Source organism: Erinaceus europaeus, chromosome 11, assembly GCF_950295315.1.
Source record: "Erinaceus europaeus chromosome 11, mEriEur2.1, whole genome shotgun sequence".
Taxonomy (NCBI): domain Eukaryota; kingdom Metazoa; phylum Chordata; class Mammalia; order Eulipotyphla; family Erinaceidae; genus Erinaceus; species Erinaceus europaeus.
The window spans coordinates 3317245-3334757 of record NC_080172.1 but is presented as its reverse complement, the minus strand read 5'-3'; the positions used below and the strand labels follow the sequence as shown (position 1 = coordinate 3334757).

The following is a 17513-nucleotide window of genomic DNA, read 5'->3' as shown; positions in this document are numbered from 1 at the left end:
CCATCTCTATCTCTGAGTCTCTCTTTCAAAAGAATGGGAAATGAAAAGTTGGGGCAGAGAGGGCTACTCAGCAGCACTGCACATACACAGGGCCCTGCTTTATTCCTCCAGCACTGGAGTAAAATAAGTAAATAAATAAATAAATAAATTGGGGGTCAGATGGTGCACACATCACAATGCACCAAGACCCGGGTTCAAGCCTCTGGTCCCCACCGACACGGGGAAAGCTTTTCAAGTGGTGAAGTAGTTCTGCAGATGTTTCTCTGTCTCTCTCTCCCTCTCTATCTCCCGCTTCCTCTCTCAATTTCTCTCTGCCCTAACCAATAAAATGGAAAAAAATGGCCGCAGGACCAGCAGATTCATAGGGCCGGCACCAAGCCCCAGTGATAATAACCCTGGAGGAAAAAAAAAAAAAAAAGAACAAAAAAAGGGTAGGTGCTCAGCACCACTGGTCAGTTGACACTACAAGTCACACATGTGAGTAGAAGGAGGCTTAGAGCTCTTCTAAAGTCAGCCTAGAGGAGTCTTTCTTTCACCCCTCATTTCATCTGTCTGAAAACCCTGGCTCTTCACTGAGAAAATCAATTCAGGTTCTGATCACACTGCACCCAGTTCTTGGGCAAAGCTGAGCTAAGCCTCCGTCATCTCTCGCCCGGCACACGGCGCCTCCTGGTGGGCCTCCTTGCTGCCCCAGCTTCTCCTTGTGCAGTTCTCAACATGACAGTCTGGACCTTCCTCAACTATGAGCGAGTCAGACCCCATAACTCTGCTCTGGCTCAGTCTTCACAGCAGCCTGGCCCATCATGACTCCGCTGACCATCGAGCTTCTGCCTGTCTCCACCCCTTCTAGGCCTTCCTCCTGTACCTTGAACACCTAGTGAAGCTTCTTCCTGGTCTGGTCTTCATACCTTCTGTTCCTCCACATGGAATCTCCTTCCCAGCTATGCATCTGATTCGCTCCATAATTGCTTCAAGCCTGAGCTCAAATGTTACTTTTCCAAAGGGCCTTCTCTGAGCATCTTTTTTTCCCCTTTCTTTCTTTCTTTCTTTTTTTTTTTTATTGATTTAATAATGATCAATAAGACCATAGGATAAGAGGGGTATCATTACACACAATTCCCACCAGCAGAGTTCCATATCCCATCCCCTCCATTGGAAGCTTTCCTGTTCTTTGTCCCTCTGGGAGTCTGGACCCAAATTCTTTATGGGGAGCAGAAGGTGAGAGTTCTGGCTTCTGTCATTGCTTCTCCACTGGACATGGGTGTTGGCAGGTGGATCCACACCCCCAGCCTGTGTCTGTCTGTCCCTAGTGGGGCAGGGCTCTGGGGAGGGGAGGCTCCAGGACACATGGGTGAGGGCGTCTGCCCAGGGAAGTCAGGTTGGCGTCATGGTAGCACCTGCAGTGTGGTGGCTCATTTAACATATATATATAGTCTCCAGGGTTATCACTGGGGATCGGTGCCAGCACCACAAATCCATTGCTCCTGGAGGCCATTTTTCCCATTTTTGTTGTTGTTGGATAGGACAGAGAAATGGAGAGAGGAGGGGTAAGACAGAGAAGGGGAGAGAAAGAGACACCTACAGACCTGCCTCACCACTTGTGAAGCGATCCCCCTGCTGGTGGGGAGCCGGGGGCTCAAACCAGATCCCTACGCCGGTCCTTACCCCAGTCCTTGCACTTCATGCTATGTGCACCTAACCTGATGCACTACCACCTGGCACCCTCTCTGAGCATTTTATCTAACAGGGAAACATTCCCCATCTCATCTTGGGCAGTCCTTGCCATCCCTTTCTGGTTTATCACCACTCTAGTGCATACTTCCATATCTCTCTCTCCCAACTCCCAAACCAGCTACAAAGGGAGACACTCTTGCATATGCTGGATGCTCTGTGATTACTTGTTGCATTAACAATACAGTTTCCTCTACAGTGGAAATACCAGAGGAAAGTGTTGTCTTCCTGCTGCCTTCGTCTTCCTTCGCTGCTCAGGGAAGTCCTCACACGGTCATCTCACAGGGAGATCTCCAGATCTCGCATGGACAGAGATGGAGAAAGGCCTGGAGACTGAACCTTGCAAGGCAGGTCTGATACTCTGCAGGCCCTATGACAGCACAGAGCAGTGCTCTGGTCTCTCTATGTAGACTCTCTCTCTGTCTCTCAAGAAAATAAATAAATCTTTGTTTTGTTTTGTTTTTTTTTAACAATTTTTAAATAAAGGCAGGACTTTGTCAAAGAACATAAGGGCCAGATATAACTGGTGCTAGCAAGAAGCCAGCCAGCAAGGCAGATACTGCATGCCCCGACTCCTCTCTGCTGTTTTCTCTCTGGGGGGCTCCACTTCCCACCAGACTGTCGTGATGAACAGAAACATCTTGAGGAGATACTGGTGCCCAGCCCCCAGGCTCCCCGTGCAAGGCCTGGAGCCCAGGTGAGCTTGAAATGGACACTGACCAGACCACCCCATTCTGCATCACCACTGTCTTCTGTGCACTGTGCTGTGGACGGATCTGTGGGCGGATCTGCAGACGGAGCTTCGTGCTTCTTCTCCTTCCAAACTGTCTTCTCCCATGTGTCTGCCCCTTTTCCTCTTGCACATTCCCTGCAGTCAGAGGGCAGTTTTCTGCTGTGGCACAGACCCTGGGTGAGCTGTGGCCTTCTGACAGAGTTTATTCTCACTATGAGTGACAGCATGCTTGCCAGATTAAAAGATCTGAAATGCCCCTTCCTTAAATGGAAAAACTAGCTCAATTGAAGACAGATGGTGGAAATAGTTCAGTGGCCACTGTCTCTCTGAAATTCTATTCTGGGATAAAAACTGTTCCTCCTCTGTACGACATGGAATATGTATTATGAAAGTGATGTTTGTAAGGCAGACATCCTGCTCGACCAGCTGGTGACCAAGATGCTGGTGGTGAACCCTGTGCGACAGAATCCTAAGTGTGCCAGCCTTCCCCACATCCTCGAGCTAGTCAGGAGAGGTACTAGAACTCCTCAACTTTCTAAATCGTGTTTAAGTTCTAAGAGGATTTTCTCTGAAGTTCTCAAGATAGAGGGGATTTAGCCGATGATACCCAGGAATTTAATTTTCTTCTTCATATCCGACTGAATGCAAAGAACATGGTCTTACTGCCAACGCCCATGCCCAGCAGAGAAGCAGCTACAGAAGCCAGAACTCCCACCTTCTGCTCCACATAAAGAATTCTGGTCCAGACTCCCAGAGGGATAAAGAACAGGGAAGCTTCCCATGGAGGGGATGGGACAGGGAACTCTGGTGGTGGGAACTGTGTGGAATTGTGCCCCTGTTATTTTACAATCTTGTTCATTATTATTAAATCAGTAATAAAAATTAAAATAAAAAAGAAGATGGTGTTAAATTTACTTTTCAAATGTTTCCACTGGAACTGGGAAAAACATAAACCATTTGTTTCCGTTATTTAATTATATGGTACCTCCTGATATATTTACAAAGGTTGAAAAAGAAGAAGAAGAACTCACGTAGGTGAACAACAACTAAAAACTTCTGTATGTTTTTCTGAGATTTCTCTCCACTCCCCTCTTTGGACTTTGGGTCTGCATGCCTCCAGCGCCCTCTGAGTGAAGTCTTCCGTTTTTCTTTTCCAGAGAGAGGGCGACAGAGGCGAGATTCTACAGCACCACTCCACAGTTTGATGCTTCACCATGCAGGTGCCCTCATGTGGCGGCCAGAGACTTGAACCCAGGTCCTCGGGTAAGGTCAAATGTGAACTCTACTGAGAGTCACCCAGCCGGAAGCTCACTGTCTTAGCAACACCCCTCCTTCCTAGTCACTCTCTTCCTAGATCTCACGCAGGTGGAATCATATTCACACTGGTGGAGAAATGCTGGCTAGACAATGTGTGGGATGACTACTTCTTCTTCCCTTTCAAACAGCTGCAGAGAGGGCGTGCGGGGGGGGGGGGTAGATAGCATAATGGTGATGCAAAGAGACTCTCATGCCTGAGGCTCCAAAGTCCCAGGTTCAATCCCCTGCACCAACATAAGCCAGAGCTGAGCAGTGCTCTGGGAAGGAAGGGAGGGAGGGAGGGAGGGAGGGAGGAAGGAAGGAAGGAAGGAAGGAAGGAAAGAAAGGAACTGCTGCAGGGTAAGGCTGCAGCATTTAAGGAGCAAGTCAGGCTCTATGCAAGCGATGTCAGTTACCCTTCTGAAACTAGAGACACTTCCAGATGCTTCTATGTCACTTTTTGCCATATCTCATCAAACCTAAAACTCCACTGGTTGTTCAAAATTATGAGATTTATAGGGGTTGGCCAGCATAATGGTTCTGCAAAGGGACACGAATGCCTGAGGCTCCAAAGTCCCAGGTTCAATCCCCCGTCCCAGCATAAACCAGAGCTGAGCAGTGCTCTGGTTAAAAAAAAAAAAAAAAGCTGGGAGTCAGGTGCACAAAGCAAGGACTGGCGTAAGGATCCTGGTTCGAGCCCCCGGCTCCCCACCTGCAGGGGAGTCGCTTCACAGGTGGTGAAGCAGGTCTGCAGGTGTCTGTCTTTCTCTCCCCCTCTCTGTCTTCCCCTCCTCTCTCCATTTCTCTCTGTCCTATCCAACAACAACGACATCAATAATAACTACAACAATAAAAACAAGGGCAACAAAAGGGAATAAATAAATATTTAAAAAAAGAAAAAAAAAGCTCCCCACCTGCAGGGTAGTCGCTTCACAAGCAGGTCTGCAGGTGTCTGTCTCTCCCTCGTCTTCCCTTGCTCTCTGCCCTATCCAACAATGACGACAGAAACAACAATAATAATAACTACAACAATAAAACAAAGGCAACAAAAGGGAATAAGTAACTAAAAATAAATGGAGAAATCTTAAGGCACTGGGTGGTGGCGCACCTGGCTGAGCACACGTTACATAGCCTCCGGCCCCACCTGCAGGGAGAGCTTCACGCGTGGTGAAGCAGGGCTGCAGGTGTCTCTCTGTCTCCCCCGTCCTCTCAATTTCTGGCTGTCTCTATTCAATAAGTAAATAAAGATAATAAAAAAATAAATAAAAACTTAAAAAAAGACAATGAAATTTATGACTTTAGAAAACAATGCTCCCTGGCACAGCTATATACAAGATACTGGGTACTATACAGCAAACCCTAACAAAAGGACTTTTCAAAGTTAACCCAATTACCAAATAATGTGATGATAACATTAACTATCCATTGTCTTTCTGAACCCTAATGTTGTATGCTTTACATTGGGTTCTAGTTCTCCCCCGCCAAGAGAATTGGATCAGTTCTGCTAATCTCGCGGGCCCGCTTGGCCCCGCCCCAAGGAACCCCGAGAGAGGGTTCCTGAGTTCCAGAGAGAGAGTTAGAGAGTTCCAGAGTTGAAGAGCTGCAGAGTTAGAGAGTTCCTGAGTTCCAGAGTAAGAGGGAGTGCTTGCGCCGCCGCAAAGAGACAGCAGAGTTCTGTTTGGTGATTAGTTTGGTTTAGTTAATGAATCGTTGTTCCTGAATAAAGAAATACAGCTTCCCTGCCCAGCCATTGTCTCCGCGTCTCAGTTAACCGCCCGTGAAGCTAGTCCGGCCAGCTAGAGCCTACAAATTTTAACAACACCCTAAGACAGCAGGAACCTCACATATCCACTATAGAGCCTCTACTTCCCCCAGTCCTGGAACCCTTGGATAGGGCCCACTTTCCCATATGCCCCTCCCAATCCATATCAAATAATATTGCATCTGCCGATCACAACCTAACCAACACAACGATTGCCACCTCAACATGCTTCAGCTCAGACTATGTCCAGAGACTTCACGTGTGGAATGACAACCCTTCAGCTTCATTACTCGGGTGAGACCTTTCCTTTCATAGTATTCTCTAATTCCATCCCAGGTGGTTCACTTTCTAACAAAGTCCCAAAACCTAGATATACACCAGTGTCTGCGAGAGAGCATATGTTCACACGTATCCATAAACAAGCGCAAAATATATACCTGAAAGCAGAAGTACACTAGAGTTTGCAGTGAGTACCTCCCTAACACTTCCTCTCCACTATTCCAAGCTTTGGGTCCATGATTCTTCAACAATTTGTTTGGCTTTGTATGTTAACTCTCTTTTCAGCCACCAGGTTCCAGATGTCATGAGGATGCCGGCCAGGCTTCCCTGGACTGAAGACCCCACCAATGTGTCCTGGAGCTCCGCTTCCCCAGAGACCCACCCTACTAGGGAAAGAGAGAGGCAGACTGGGAGTATGGACCGACCAGTCAACGCCCATGTTCAGTGGGGAAGCAATTACAGAAGCCAGACCTTCCACCTTCTACAACCCACAACAACCCTGGGTCCATGCTCCCAGAGGGCTAGAGAATGGGAAAGCTATCAGGGGAGGGGGTGGGATATGGAGATTGTGGAGCTGTACCCCTTCTACCCTATGGTTTTGTTAACTTATCCCTTCTTAAATAAAAAATAAATTTAAAAAAAAGAAAACAATGCTCCCTACAGCCTAGGAGGTGGGACAGTGGCTAGAGTACTGGACTTAAAAGTCTGAGGTTCGGAGTTTATTCCCTCCATAGAGTTATGCCAGTGCTGATGTGGTGCTCTCTCTTTGTGAATAAGGAAATCTTAATAAAATTATCTCCAGTAAACTATGATGAAAAATTCTATAAGACACAAGACTCTCTCACTATTTTTATTATTTTTTTTCATCTCCACAAGAATCAGCCAATTTCTCCTGCCTTTTGCTTTAGTGATTTAATACGTTATAGGTAATCCTTTTGCACACGTCTCAGTAGCAAAACATTAATCTAGTTTCATAGAGCTGTGGGATCTTTAGTAAAATCACTTGGCAGTTGCTTTGCAAAAAAAAAAAAAAAAAAAGTAGAGCAAACCTACAGTTGCGTCATTCCTCCCATGACAAATATTTGCTTTATTGATATCAGATTTAGACCTCGTGCACTGTTTCCTTGAGTCTCTGTGTAGCCCTGCAAACAATCACTTTCTGGGGCAGGGCCCAGTCAGTGTAACCCTTTGAAGTCATCGGATTCAGCAGCTAAACCCCGCACATGTATTATCAATGATGGGCCCACATCAACCGTCAGGCTCAAGGCAGCCAGTTAAAGCGGAGCAGGGCTGGAATAGTGCAGATGATCCTATGGTTTTGTTAATGTCTCCTTTTTTAAATAAATAGATAGATAAATAAATAATAATGGAGCAGGGATGAGTGCCAGTGCAGGCACAGCCGGCATCTAGCGGGTAACAAGGCCAGACAGGGTCACAGACTCAGACTGGACACAAGGCACAAGCTGCACCGGGCTTCAATTCTCACTCTACTGTCGCTCGGTTTCGACAGCAGGCAGGAGCACAGGAAATGCAGCATGTACATGGGGGTTGCGCACTGTGATGTGTGCGCTTAACCAGAAGTGCCACCGCCTACCCCCCCCCCCCCGGCCTCTTCTATGAGCCCAACATCCAGACCCACAGCTTCACAACAATGCCAAGCTCTCAGTGTAGTTCTAGAGGTCTAGGGGCTCACAGGAACCGCGGCAGATAACCCAACCAGGTGGGCAGCACCATCCACAATTATCCTGACTCCTTCTGTCTGCAGAGAAAAGATTCTGCAGTCACCCACCCAGCTGGGTCAATGGGGACATTTCCAGGTCTCTGGACAGCAGGACAGACCCCCACTCCAGGGTTATTAAAACTGAAGCAGGGGGGTGGGGGTGGCAGGGTGACACAGTTCATGGGGAGGCAGTCCTGGGCTCTGGGGTAGTTGGAGTTTCTGTCCCTCAATCCCTCTCTCTCTCTCTCTCTCTGTCTCTCTTTCCATCTGAAATAGTCAGCGTGGAGGAGTGAAGCCCTGGGCTCTGGGGCAGTTGGGGTTTCTGTCCCTCAATTCCTCTCTCTGTCTCTCTTTCCATCTGAAATAGTCAGCGTGGAGGAGTGAAGTCCTGGTGATGGTGGTGGCAGTGGAAAGCCTGAGGTGCGGTTTTCAAAACGCATCACTGTTCTGGCCGACCCTAGTCGCCTTTCAGGGAGCAGGGTCCTCACTTTCATGAAAAGGCTGAATCTTGCGTGTGCCTGCTCAGTTTTCAAACCTAGCTAATGACCTCTGGTTTTATTATTTTATTTCTTGTCATCTCCAGGGTTTCGCTGCTCTGAAATGACTTTTCAGGTGGAGACAGAGACACACAGAGAGTGTGAGGGAGGGAGGGAGAGAGGGAGGGAGGGAGGGAGGGAGGAAGGGAGGGAAAGAGGGAGAGAGGAAGCGATGAAAAGAGAGAGAAACCCAAAGATTTTTCCAATGAAGCTGAGACCAGGTTTGAACTTGAGTTGCATGCAGGGTGAAGCAGTACGCTATCTAGCCAAGTGAGCTATTTCACTGGCCTGCCTGGACCTCTTTTTTTTTTTTTCTTCCCCATGAGAGCACTGCTCAGTTCTGGCCTATGGCGGTGCTGCGGATTGAACGGGGCCTCAGAACCTCAGGCATGAAAGTCTTTTGCAGAACCATGATACCATTACCCCAGTTCTGGACCTCTGACTTCAAAATGTGTGAACTGTTATTGTTTTACAGGGTCACTGGTCATGCAATTACTATCGTTCAAAGGAACAGTGCTTTCCAGACATGCCAAGGAAGCCCTGGAGACTCAAATAGCAGTCTCAGGACTTTTTTTTTTCTTCTTTTTAATTTATTGATAAAATGGAAATATTGACAAGACCATAGGATAAGAGGGGTACAATTCCCAGCACCATCCCCTGTATCCCATCCCCTCCCCTGATAGCTTTCTTATTCTTTATCCCTCTGGGAGTATGGACCCAGGGTCATTGTGGGATGCAGATGGTGGAAGGTCTGGCTTCTGTAATTGCTTCCCTGCTGAACATGGGTGTTGACAGGTGGATCCATACTCCCAGCCTCTCAGCTTTCTGTATACCTGGAACATAGTCTGGGCCTGCAGCACACTGAGAAGTTGTGAACAATAATAGTCACCTTTCTTGACTCCCTTGTATATGCCGGGCACTTTATTTTACGTACTTGTCTATATGTGTGTGTGTATTTTACCAGAACACTGCTCAACTCTGGATCATGGTGTTATGGGGGGGGGGGGGGGGGTTTGAACCTGGGACTTTGGAGCCTCAGGCATGGGACTCAGGCAGTGCCACCTACTGGTCAGGGAGGGGAGGACATGGATGGACATAAGATGAAGAGGGAGCTGGTGCCTCCCTGACGTGGTTTCAGAAATGTCTGGCCTCTATATTATTTGGCACCTTGCATCAAAGCAAAGAGTCTCTGGGGAAGAAGGATGGGGAGGGGGCTTGGGGTCCTGGGCCAAGACGGTGGGAAAGGACCCAAACTGGGGTGGGTGTTCTGCAGGCTCCTATCACGGGAAGAAAGTGGACTCCTGCACACCGTTACCCCTCCCAGAAAATGATAAAAGAAAATGATCAAAGTGTATGATGTCCAGCAAAGACCATGTGTTACAGCCAGACTGTGCCTCTCCCAAATTTCATAGGCTGAAGTCTCCAGCACCTCAGAAGGAAAATATTCGGGGGGGGGGGGGAAGGATAAGGTCTTTAAAGAAATAATCTCAAGATTTGCGCCTGACTGTTACCACGATGGAGAAAATGTGTCTCTCTCTCTCTCTATCAGAAAAAGTCGACCTGGACAATAAAATCCATGCGTATGACTGGCGCTTCACAGAAAGCAGGGAGGAGGCGGTGGGGGGGGGGTGCAGCTCAAGGCTTAGACCACCAGCTTGCATGCCTGAGACCCCAGAGGCTTCAGGTTCACCTCATGAACCATAAGCCAGGGCTGGCCAGTGCTCTGCTCTCTCTCAGTCTCTCTCTCTCTCTTATGAAAATAAGTACATATTTTAAAATGATAAAGAGATTAGGACATGGCACAGAGCGAAGACTGAAGAAGGGAGAAAACTGTGAAAGACAGCAGAATGTGCAGCACTCAGGACAGCAGAAAGATGCTTGTATTACACAGGGTTATTTTGAGGTGAACTTTAAAGAAGTTGCAGTGCCCCAGAGGCTAAGGCTGGACTTTCAAGCACAAAGACCCAGCCAGGCATCACATACACCAGAGCAGTGCTCTAGTTCGCTCTCCTCCTCCTCTCTCTCATAAATGAATTTAAAAACTAGATCGGAGCCAGGTGGTGGTGCAGTGGTTAAGCACTCACGTAACAGCACACAAGGACCTGGGTTCAAGCCCCCGGTCCCCACCTGCAGGGGGAAAGCTTCACAAGTGGTGAAGCAGGGCTGCAGATGTCTCTCTGCCTCTCTCCCTCTCTGTCTCCCCCTCTCCTCTCCATTTCTCTCTGTCTCTATCCAATAATAAATAAATATTTTTTTTAAATATTCTTTTAAAAAAATGGATCTTAAAAGGAAAGAAGGAAGAAGGGAGGGAGAGAGGGAGACATACAAGAGACTCTTTTGTAAACAGTTGAAGTAAATGTCTCCTTTGTTAGAGAAATTCACATTGAAGGGAGGCCAGGCATGAGAGTTGTGATTCCCAACACCTCAGCTAACCTGCATGACCTTTTCACCTAAGAGACGTATCTGCAAGGCAGTCACCTTTTCTTTTTTATTATTATCTTTCTGTATTTATTGGCTAGAGACCACCAGAAATTGAGAGGAGGTGGAAGACAGAGAGGGAGAGAGACACCTACAGCCCTGCTTCACCATTTGTGAAGCTTTCCCCCTGCAGGTGGGGACCAAGGGCTTGAACCTGAGTCCTTGTGCGCTAATGTGAGCGCCCAACCAGGTGCAGCATTAGCCAGCGCCCACCAAGTAATCCTTTCTTAGCAAATGTTTCCTCTTCTTACTTGTGTGTCTCTCTCTGTCTCTCTGTCTCTGTCTCTCTCTCTCTGCTTTCTGTGTCCCTGGACACTCTCCCTCTCCCTCTCTCCCTCTCCCCCTCTCTCTCTCCTCCTCTTCCTCTCTTCCTCTCTCCCTCTCTCCCTCTCTCTCTCTTCCCTCCAGGGATATCTCTGGGGCTTGGTGCCTCCGCTATGAATCCCCTGCTCCTGGCGGCCATTTGGTCCACGTTATTGGATAGGACAGAGAGAAACTGAGAGAGGAGAGAAAGAGATACCTGCAGACATGCTTCCCAGCATCCAGCGGCAGGTGGGGAGCGGGGGCTCCAGCCCGGATCGTCGCGCATGTCTTTGCACTTAGTGCTGTGTACATGTAACCAGGTGCGGCACCACCACCACCCCCTTCTCACATTCCCTTGAGTTGTTTTCCCCACTTTGAAGCTTTATTTCTTATTAGATAGAGACGAAGAAAACTGAAAAGGGGGCGCTAGAGAGGGAGAGAGACAGAGAGACCTCTGCAGCCCTGCCTCACCACTCCTGAAGCTTTCCCCCTGCAGGTGGGGACCTGGGGCTTGAACCCGGGTCCTTACGTACTGTAATGTGTGTGCTTATCCAAGTGCGCCACCATCTGGCCTCCAAGGGTTTGATTTTTATTGGTTTTGCTTTTTTACCAGTGAAATTTCAAGGTTCATCTGTGATTACGACATAGGCTACCCTCATCCCACACACAAGCTGACCTCCAAAACGTCAAAGCGCGGAAACTAGCTATTCCCCGTCATTTGGTAAAAACATATTAAATGTCCTCTTTGACAGGTACAAAATATGGCCGAGTGAGAATAAGTTAATTTGTCAAACTTCGGATTTTATGTATTTATTGAAAATGCCATGACTACGGACAAGTCTCATCATCCCTCATATATAAACAATATCTCTGAGATGAATTCAGACCCACTGACTCATTAAAAGCCCAAAAGCATGTTAAGTAAAGAACTAGCCACCAAGCTAGAAATTACATTTCTTTTAATAAATAAACTTGGGGAAAAAAAACTATGAAAGAAAATACATAGGAGGAGGGGCGGCACACTCGTAATGTGCACACGTTACCATGTGTGAGGAGGGACCTGGGTTCAAGTCCCCAGACCCCACTAGCAGGGAGGGGGCTTCATGAGCAGTGAAATAGTACTACAGGTGTCTCTCTTTCTCTCTTCCTCTCTCTCCCCATGTCTTTCCTTTTCATTTCTCTCTATCTATCCTGTCAAAAAGAAGAAAAGAAAAAATGGCCACATAAAAGACATTTTTGAAAATATAAACAATAGGAATAGGGTGGATAACACAGTGGTTATGCACAAATACTTTTATGCCTGAGACTTGACAGTCCCAGGTTCAATCCCCTACCACCATGAGCCAGAGTTGAATAGTAAAATATATAGTAGTGATAATAATGATATAGGCAGTTAGCAAACATGTTTTGTCCATAGAGCAATTCTACCACTGCCAGCACCACAAGCTGATACACTAAAAACATCTGAGTGAGTGTGCATAACCAGATATATTCCACTACAATGCAAGCGTGACACTTAAGAAAACTTACAAGTGATTCAAGTGCCTATTCACAGAGAACAGCCTTTAAAGTCATCATGGTTTACTCATCTACATTCAGATCTGTACAACTAAAAAGGAAAAAAATCATGCCAGCACCATTTGCGAAACACAAACAACAAACTCATGCCTGAGGCTCTGAGGTCCTAAGCTCAGCCTCTGGTACCACCATAAGCCGAAACTGAGCAGTGCTCTGGTCAAAAAAAAAATGTAGGAAGTCAATCTCTTTGCTCAGTTGAAAAGGAACTGGAGTCACACTGATGTGACTGCAGGACCGTTTAAGTAGAAACAGAAAAACCATCACTCAGAATAGATATCTTATTAATTTCCATACACTGCACTGTATAAGGTATCCAACTGTATTTTCTTTCTGCCCTTCCTAATTCTTCCTTTTATTATACTTATTTTTTTCTGCCTCCAGGGTTATTGCTGGGGCTCAGTGCCTGCACCATGAATCCACTGCTCCTGGAGGCCATCTTTTCTCCCCCTTTTGTTGCCCTTGTTGTTGTAGCCTTGCTGTGGTCATTATTGTTGTTATCGATGTCGTTCGTTGTTGGATAGGACAGAGAGAAATGGAGAGGAAGGGAAGACAGAGAGGGGGAGAGAAAGACAGACACCTGCAGACCTGCTTCACTGCCTGTGAAGTGACTCCCCTGTAGGTGGGGAGCCATGGGCTTGAACCAGGTTCCTTACGCCGGTCCTTGCGCTTTGCGCCACGTGCACTTAACCCGCTGCGCTACTGCCCAATCCCCTCTTTATTATACTTACGTATTTGATAGAGACAGCCAGAAACCAAGAGGAATGGGGAGATAGAGAGGTGGAAAGACAGAGAGAGACACCTGCATCCCTGCTTCACCACTCGCAAAGCTTTCCCCCTGCAGGACCAGGGGCTTGAACCTGAGTCCTTGTGCACTGTGACATGTGCATTCAACCAGGTGTGCCACCACCCACCCCTGCTTCCTAAGTTTTCTAGCACATTTCTCAGGGGTGTGTGTGTGTGTGTGTGTGTGTGTGTGTGTGTGTGTGTGTTAAATGCAATTCCAGGATGTTGGGCAGTAGCGCAAACGGTTAAGCACAGGTGTCTCAAAGTGCAAGGACTGGCAAGAAGATCACGGTTCAAGCCCCTGGCTCCCCACCTGCAGGAGGGTCGCTTCACAGGCGGTGAAGCAGGTCTGCAAGTGTCCTTCTCTCCCTCTCTCTGTCTTCCCCTCCTCTCTCCATTTCTCTCTGTCCTATCCAACAACAATGACATCAATAACAACAACAGTAATGATAACTAAAATAATAAGGACAAAATAAATGAAAATTTTAAAACTTTTAAATGCAATTCCACTGCAACCAGGCTGATTTTCTCATTTTTATTTCAGATAGAGAGAGGGACATTTTAGAGAAGAGATGCCAAGCACTGACCTACCATCTGGAGCTTCCCCTGGTGCTTGCACGAGGTGCCAGGGCTCCAACCTCAGTCCTTGTGTGTGTTGAGGCATACACTCTACGGGCTGAGCTATCTCCCGGCCTCTGCGTGGAACGCTAAACAAGCCCAAGTCCCAAGTCGTTGGTCCAGCACTACCACCTGCCAGCTGAGTGGTCTCAGGAAAGAAGTTTGAGTCCCCTTATCTAGCAGGACTGCAAGAAGCTCAGCAGGTACAGAGTTCAGCAGAGTGCCCGGCACAGGGAAGTGACCAGAAGACAGTCACCGCTTGGCAGTGGTGGCAATATTCATCTCTGGATAGCTCAAGAGACAAAAATCCCTATCATGTATATTATGTTTGATTTTCTTTATCGCTTTAAAAAAATCGAGCAAGAAAAATGCAATACATTGTCCTGCTAATTTCCTTTTCTAAAAATTTTAAAATGCAATGCTTTTAAAATTAGTGCTCATGTCAGTAAGGTCTAGCAATATTAGCCTTTCTGGCGTTTAGTACAGCTGCTACGGACAGACAATACTGAACTCATAGATGGCTTTTCTGAGAAGTCAGCTGAGTCCTTCCCAGTTAAACAAACAAATGGCTCACTTCTGGGCCTCTTATTATGTTTACATGCATCTCTGATAAGGTGTCATACATATGCGTGTACAGTGATTTCTCTGATCTGCATATATCTGGGAGCTTGATATATAACACCCCCAGATCACTGCTCAGCTCTGACTGCAGAGATGTCTGGGAGTAAACCTGGGACCTTGGCGTCTCAGGCATAAAAGGTTTTTGTATAACCACTATGCTATCTCCCTGCCCTGTACTAACAATAATACAATTTAAAAAGAAATATTTATTTGGTGTATTGCACCAAAGTAAAATACTCTGGGGTGGGGAGAGGAGGGTTCAGATCCTGCAACATATGACAGAGGAGGACCCAGAGAGGGTGAATTGTTATGTGGAAAACTGGGAAATGCTACACTTGGACAAACTACTGTATCTTACTGTTGACTGTAAACCATTAATCCCCCAATAAAGAAGGAATAAAGATTGATTACTAGCATGTACCGTGTAACTCAAGGAGCCTCTCTGAGTGATGAAGTACACACCCAGCCCTCTTCTACAGGGGGGGTTAACCTGAGGCTTCTCTGTAACAAGGTGGTTATGATGAGGGTCTTCTAAGTCCACTGAGAGGTGTTTTTACGTAACCATGTCTGGCTTAAGCAGGATTTCTATCTGGAGCCTTGCCTAGTACATTTAAACTATCAGCTAAATCAGACAGGCTTATTTCCACAGACTGTAAGCCTAAATGATTTGTGTGGCTCCTTAAGCAAATTGTAATTAAAATTTAATTCAGCCACAGTTGTAATCCAGCCTCTCTTCCACTCACAGATGCTCTGTGGCACAGCACAATCCAGACTGCAAAGAACTGAGAGCCTTTCTACCCTTGCAGGGCAAAGTCCAGGCAGAATACGAGGCATTCTGAGTCTTGTGAGCAAGTTGATGCCCAGAACAGGTCACGTGGCCTCCCCTGAGTTCCACAGCTGGTCAGTGGGACAGCTAGACCTAGAACCTGGTGCTCTTTCCACTCCTGGCGAGTTACCATTCCTTCCTTTTTTGCTTCTTGGAAACTTATTTCAAAGTTAAAATAGCTCACTCAAGGTCACAGGAACGGTCAAGCAGAACAGGCACTGCAAGTCAGGGGATCATAAAGCGGAAGGCGGGGTGCCCTGCGCCTCGTCTACCCCCACCAGCCCCGAGTCAATGACTTCACTGATCGGCTCCCAACACACAGCGTAGGCGCCTCCACTGCATCTAGGTGGAGGCCAGAGGTGTCGCTGGGGTTACCACAGCCAGCGGGTGCCCGACCCGACTGATTCCTGGGGAAGGTTGCTGGGGCAGCACCGCGCCACGCTCCACCCGCGGTCCCCGGCCACGGCCACTCTCCGCTCCCCCTGAGCAACTTGCCACCCAAGTATTTCTGGAGTCGCCACCTGCAGAGGGTCCACGGTGTCCTGTGGAGCCGGAAGCGGAATGGCTATGGGCAGGGCAAGTCTTGAGGGTGCAAAGGAACCTACTGAAGGCTGACGATCTCCAGCCAAGCCCCACTTTGCGCCGCTGCCCAAAACGACCGCGACTACTGCGGGATCCTGACTCCCCGCGTGCATTTCGGGGCCCCCTGACACCCAGCAGGAAGCCCCCTGCAGGAGCACGAACCCGCGACGCTCGCCCCTCCCTCCAACGTGTGTCACCCCCCAGGCACCTCAGACCTATTCACCCGCCTCTAGAGACCCTTCTTTGCAGGCTGCTTCCAGAACCCCGCTCGCAGGGGGAGGAGGGCGGCGCGCACCTGGCCGTCTGTCTGCCCGCCCAGGGAGCGCGGGTTCAAGTGGGTCCCCGAGACTGGGAAGCCAGCAGCGCACAAGTCACCGAGGCCTCGAGTGCCAGGACCCCGCCCCCCCCCCCTTTTTTTGCTCACCCTTCACCCTGGGAGCGAACCCTGGGAGCGGGACGAGGAAATCAGGGCCCAGCATCCGCTGGACAGCGAGCGTGGGAAAGAAAGTGCGGACGCAAGAGGAGCTGAGAAGCACCTAACTCGTGCGGGGAGCGCCCCAGCCCCCCGGGTGCGGGGGGCCACGGCCTCGCCCGGGAACCGCCAGGTCCCAGCAGGCTCCCCTTGCCCGACACCCGGGCGCAGGAACTAAAGGGCGGAGAAGGAGGAACACGCGCTCTCGGCTCCCGGGCAGGTGACTGAAAGCCGGGGGGTGGGGGGGGCAGCTTAGGGCTGGAACTGCGCACCCCGCGCCCCGCGCCCCGCACCGCCCGGGGATCCTGGGACGCGCGCTGGAGCGCAGGGGGCTCACCTGGCGCGGCTGGTCCATGCCGGCGGAGAAGGGGGGATCCGGTCACCCCGGCCCGGCTGCCGCCCACACGCAGGGCGCCTGACACCCCGCGCTCCCGGCCGGGCGCCCACGCGAAGGGTCCCGCAGCTCCGAGGGACTCCGGCCCCGAGCGCCCAGCCCGTGCGCCTTCACCGCCCCAGCGCGCCCAGGGCCGGCGGGTGTCTGGGTCCTAGCGCCCTTCCCGCGGCCCGGAGCCACGACCTGGAGCCGGCTTAGCGCCCCTAAGGGACGCCTCTCCCACCCGCCCCCCTCGAGAGAAGGGAAGCCTCTCCCGCACCGTCCAGAGATGGGAAGTCTCCTCGCAGAGAAGCTGCTGGATTTCCAGCCTGCCTTTTTGAGACTGTGGTTTGGGGTTCTGAGTTTTTCCCTCCTGTGCCTGGCCCTCTACCCCAAGAGAACAGCCCCGGGATGAGATCTACCACAGACGTCCACAGGCGCGGTTATGTTGGAGGGATTCTCCTGTCAGCAGCATTAGTCACTATCAACGGATGCTACAGTCCTACAGAATAATGTAAAGAGGGGCTTTTGTGTTCAAAGTCTTACGTAAACTACGTCCTGTTGTGTGCAGGTTGGAGAGAGGATTGTCCCTCAGTCCTAACTTTGGATAACACACGGATATGAGTCAAACTTGGGCCAAGCCAAATGTGCTGCTACCCTTCCTACTCTCCCCCCTCTTCCCACCCTGTTTAAGGTTCTGAAATCAGAGGTCTGAGCAGATACTGGAAAGCTTCCAGACACTTCCCTAAGCTGATAAATCGCATCTGATTAAGTGCTGGAGCTATCAGTCAGGCTGAGATCTTGCCTGTGGTCATTGCAACA

At 49.1% G+C, this 17513-nt stretch overlaps 1 protein-coding gene across 1 annotated transcript in view; it reads right to left on the bottom strand.

Annotated features, from left to right (window-relative positions):
• LOC132541269 (high affinity cAMP-specific and IBMX-insensitive 3',5'-cyclic phosphodiesterase 8B-like) overlaps positions 1–16826 on the bottom strand; it is a 43525-nt gene extending 26699 nt beyond the window's left edge. The window contains exon 1 of the mRNA XM_060201019.1: positions 16656–16826. The gene's annotated coding sequence lies outside the window, so the exon portion shown is untranslated. The remainder of the gene's footprint in view (positions 1–16655) is intronic.
• Positions 16827–17513: the final 687 nt, after the last annotated feature.